At 49.7% G+C, this 5,062-nt stretch overlaps 1 non-coding gene across 1 annotated transcript; it reads left to right on the forward strand.

Moving 5' to 3' along the window:
• The first annotated feature begins 4,427 nt into the window (after nt 1-4,427).
• LOC114902136 lies at nt 4,428-4,560 on the forward strand. The gene has a single exon (XR_003795370.1). It is a non-coding gene; the product is annotated as a small nucleolar RNA SNORA9 (small nucleolar RNA).
• Nucleotides 4,561-5,062: the final 502 nt, after the last annotated feature.

The following is a 5,062-nucleotide window of genomic DNA, read 5'->3' on the forward strand; positions in this document are numbered from 1 at the left end:
GATAGCAGTCTGACTCCCCCCAAGTCTGACTTAACAACAGCCAGCTTCCTGGGCGGGCTACTGTAGAGAAGGGGTTGGTTCCCTGGGCTGGTTGCTGCGGTTTGTGGGTCAGAATGCTATTTCTATAAATGGTCGGACCATTGTCTGTGTAGTCAGTCTCTCGTAACAGACATAAGGCTAGCTGCAGTGTTAATTGAGAACAATATTTCTGCCAAGGTCACACCTCGGCTGTAAAGTGTCCCAACAACCTCCTTCTTTTTCGTGATTACTGCTTTCTTACCACTTACTTCCCTAGCCTGCTCTGTGGCCCCATCCCATGAACAAAAATGACTGGGACCCAGTTATTGAACTGCCTGCACTTCATGAAAGCCGCAATCTAGAGCTGATCCTCACTTCCCCTCTCCTCTCCTCAGAATTATTCAGTGCAATCCCAAACCCTACAATACCCCTTTTCTACTCTTGTAACGAGAGGCAGCCCAGAATTCCCTGGGATTCTCCCTTGTTGCAGGAGATTAATAAAACAAACTTCCTTGGACACCTGGTTTGTCCCTGGTGGACTTACCTGTTAGATTTTATCACCCAGCTCAAGTATCACCTCTTCCACTAAATCTTTGGATGAAATTTTTTCCTCCCCCCCTCCCAAAGCACTTTATTCATATGTCTCTGATGTTAACCATGTTAGGACATTCCTGTACTAGATCGTTAAGTTCCTGTAAAGATAGGGACTGTGTGGGATTCCTCGTTGTATCTGAGAGTTCTAATGAAAGGAATGATGTGCACCAGGCCAGACTAAGATGGAAAGGCACTGACATCACCTGGAGACACCTTTGTACAGATGCTTCCTAGCTAGAGTTTTCAAAAAATCCCTGAACAACTGAAAATTTACCCTCAGTTGACCTGTTCAAAGACAGTTTCCTGGACTCACATCTTTACAAGATTCCAGCTCTTTATTTTTTTTAAGTGAATCTTTTCACTGTTTCCAAGGCTGACTGCAGCTTTTTCCTTTTTGTCCCTCTCACCCATCGAGAACTAAATAGCTAGCAAATAACTACCTAGATGTCTCTGAGTTGTTCTTCGACATATGCCATGCAATACTTCATACCATGCTGTGCATGTGACAAATCCAGTATTGACTTAATTAGTGAAGAAAAGAATTTCTTTAGAGTTGATTCAAGTGAATTCTCAATGCATTTATAATATCCAGTTTCCAGGCCTGTAAATGATAAAGGACCAAACCAACGCTAAATCATAATGACCCCTTGGAAGTAGAGCCACCCTGTGTGCCTCCGGTGAAAGAAACCTTGTAAGCCCTACTTTGATACCTCATTGCTTATTACCTTCTGTTTTTTTAAAATTTATTTATGGCTGCGTTGGGTCTTTGTTGCTGCGTGCAGGCTTTCTCTAGTTGCAGCAATCAGGGGCTCCTCTTCATTGTGGTGCATGGGCTTCTCACTGCGGTGGCTTCTCTTGTTGCGGAGCTCTAGCTGCACGGGCTTCAGTAGTTGTGGCACGTAGGCTCAGTAGTTGTGGCTTGCAGGCTCTAGAGCGCAGGCTCAGTAGTTGTGGTGCACGGGCTTAGTTGCTCCGTAGCATGTGGGATCTTCCTGGAGCAGGGATCGAACTCGTGTCCCCTGTATTGGCAGGCAGATTCTCAACCGCTGAGCCACTGGGGAAGCTCCTATTGCTTTCTGTGTATTCTTTCAGAGCCAAATCTCTGCTTTTCTTTCCAGGCATAATCCCAATTGGCTTGGAAGAATAATGGAGTTACTCTTTGGAGATGTGGTTTTAGAAAAAGTTCTTTTCAATATTCTGATAAGTACTTAAGAAATTGCTGACAGGTCTGTCTCTCTTTGTGCCAGTCTCATGCAGCCTCCTAGTATAAGGCAATTGAGCTTTAAGCTTTTTTTTTTTTGCGGTACGCGGGCCTCTCACTGTTGTGGCCCTTCCCATTGCGGAGCACAGGCTCCGGACTCGCAGGCTCAGCGGCCATGGCTCACGGGCGCAGCCGCTCCGTGTCATGTGGGATCTTCCCAGACCCGGGGCACGAACCCGTGTCCCCTGCATCGGCAGGCGGACTCTCAACCACTGCGCCACCAGGGAAGCCCAGGCAATTGAGCTTTGATTATGTGGTTTTTAATGTTTTGGCATCCTTTTTTATTACTTGGACAAAAGTTTCCATGGAACATCTTCCCCTTTCTAAGGAATTTTGTTGGTTATCATCTCAGAAAAAAGCTGTCCTCTTTTAGTCCTTGGCAAGCCCACCTTTTTTGGTCACACATAGACACCCACACTGTCACCCATGTTCTGACCCTCCATAACCAGTTACCTTCCTGGTTCTCTCGATTACATCATGGCAGAGTGACAGAATGGACAGAGCAGTGATCTGAGATAAAACAAGCCCTAGCCGTCTATGAGACCTTGAGCAAGCCACTTAACCTCTTTGGGTGAATGTTAGTCTCCATGTGAGCAATCTGTTCCCACCCTATCTGTCTCATGACATTTAACAAAATAATGGGATTTGTATACTATAAACTGCTTGAATGTATTTACTAGGTGCTATACATAAAATATGAGTTTCAAGTATTACTCAGCTTTTCTTTACAGAACCAAGTTCTTGCTTTCGTAGCCTTATATTCAAGACCTTTGAATATGTACTTCTCATCCATTGCTCCGCATGGAGAAGACTCTACAATCCTGTTAATGCTTAGCTGTATTTCCAACAAGCCACGCCCTTTCCAGTCTAAGTACCTTCCAATGCGCTTTCCTCTGCCTGCGTGGAAGAAATATATTTAAACCCCAAATTTCCTCGCAACCCAGAGAACCTCTCCACAAAGACAGAATGTGATGCGCATCACAGTTAAAAGGGACGCAAACACAGAAAGAAACTCCACTCTTCCGTATAGTTAAGGGCAATTTGGAGTCAGGTGACAAGTGGGCCCTTAGCCTCCCAGGACACTGGGAGATCAGAGTTTCTCCCCCTTGACAATAACATTTCAGAAAGAGTGTTCCCAGGCCCTTGGGAAACAATCCTGAGTCGTGAGACTAGCCGTGGGCATATTTAGCCATTAGGGATTGACATTCCTTTGAAAAGGGCAGAGAATTCAGTTCTAAAAGCAAAGGGGGTGTCTTCCCCTATTCTGAGCAGGGACCAAGCGTCCAGCTTCTCACTTGTGCGACGTTCCGCCTGCACCAGCCTGCCGCGCCCAGCTCCCCGCTGGCTGCCGTCCTCCTGTTCCTTTACGAGGCCCGCTTCCCCACCTTCCTGGGTCCCCCAGTTCCTCCCGGGGGTAACAGGAACGCGGCGCGCCCCGCCTCCACCGGTTTACTAGACTTCCGCTCTCGGCCTCACAAGGGACTACCGAGAGGCGCAGCTAACGCGCGCCCAGCCTCGCCCTGGCGCCCCTCGTGACGTCATCTCCCAGGGCCGCGCGGGTCACGTGACGCCACGTGCGTCTGCCAGCGGGCGGCGGGAGCGTGCGCGTCTGCACCCATGGGTGGCAGTTGGGGTGAGGCTGCTCCTGGGGGCCGTGGCCATCCAGTGCCATCAAGGGTCTCAGGCGGTGTCTGCCGTCTACTGAGGCCAGGTGAGGGTCGTAGGGCGTGCGGGCCTTGCTGGGGTGCGAGGTGCGGGGCGCCGGGCCCAGTTGGAGCGGGCGCGCCGTCTCCAAGTTATTCCGCGCTTGGCTCCGTCGGTCCGGTGATCGTTGCGGGTGCTCGGCCTGGGCCGTTCCGCCCTGCGGTTGGAGGGGAAACGCGAGGGTGGTTCTAACCGAGCTTCTGAGGATCCCGTTCGGAGTACACATGCGGCCTTGGCAGGCAGCGCCGGGAGGAATGGGCTCGTGGGTATAGCCTCCCAAGGGGCGAGAACTAGGAAGGCGACACGAGACCTTGCTTGAGCTGACCCCGTGCCCCCTCCAGGTGGACGGCCCTCGACTGCTCCGCAGCAGATGGTCTGTAAGATGGCCTGGTAAGTGACGCTGCTCCGGCCCCAGCTCCCCATTCCCGGAACTTGGCCCGCAGTTCTTCTCCACCATTATTTCATGGGGTAAAATGAGGATAGAGTCAACTTTTGTGTCATGGTCTACAGTTCTGCGAAGACTGTGGAAGAAAAGGCGATTTTGTGTAATGAGGTGGCGATAAGGATATTTACAGGGTCGTAAGGAATGAAGTTACAGTTAACTCCTGTCCTTTCAACTGCTTGACAAAGCTGCCTCTCCCAAGGCTCCTTCCCTTACTCCCTGAGCCAGAAGGGATTGCTGTCCGGAGTCCTTCCCTTCGTACTATTGGTCAGTTATCTGTGTCCAGTGGGTAAACCCAAGTAGGCCTAATTCAACCCGTGATCTCTTGTCCCAGTTTCTGGTCCCGGCTGGTGCTCAGTAGGAGTACGGCTGTCTGTCCAGAGCTTTAGGGGCTGGAAGGAATGTGGGCTGCAAGCCTCCAGCGTGCTTGGGTCTGCAGTGACCCTGTGCATTCCTACAGTGCTTGCAAGAAAAATTTTGAAACGGTTTGAGGCCTTGCCCTGCTCCATCCAGAGCAAGGTTATAGAAATTTCAGACAGTTGCCTGCTGCCTTCCCTATCTGGTGTGCTGGGCAGCATACAGACCTGTACTGTCTGATATGGTGACCACTTGACACATATGGTTAAATTTAAAACTCAGTTTTTCATTCCCCCTACCTACATTTTTAGATGCTCAGTAGCCACATTTGGCAAGTGGCTACTCTATTGCACCGGGCAGATTAGAGAACGTTGATGTCTTTGCCAAAGTCGTTTTGGATTTCGGGTGTTTGCTCTGTTCCAGGCTTGTGGTCAGTTTTATTGTATTATTTTATTATATCCTTCAAACAGAAGCCTTACAGAAGTTGAAAGTGAAGCTCAGAGAGAGTGGTAAAGGTGAAGTTAGACCCGCAGCAGGGAATAAAGAGTAGAAAGGAATGATAGGGATGGGCCCTGCCCTTTGGGACATTACCATTTGCGGGTAAACCAAAGAGAAGCAAAGGCTAAATTCTGCAGTGGTGGAATGGAGGGAGGGAGGGAGGAATGGAATCCAGAAGCGGGTAGGAA

The sequence above is a fragment of the Monodon monoceros genome, unplaced genomic scaffold, assembly GCF_005190385.1.
Source record: "Monodon monoceros isolate NGI ecotype Baffin Bay Population unplaced genomic scaffold, NGI_Narwhal_1 Super_Scaffold_2, whole genome shotgun sequence".
Lineage (NCBI taxonomy): Eukaryota > Metazoa > Chordata > Mammalia > Artiodactyla > Monodontidae > Monodon > Monodon monoceros.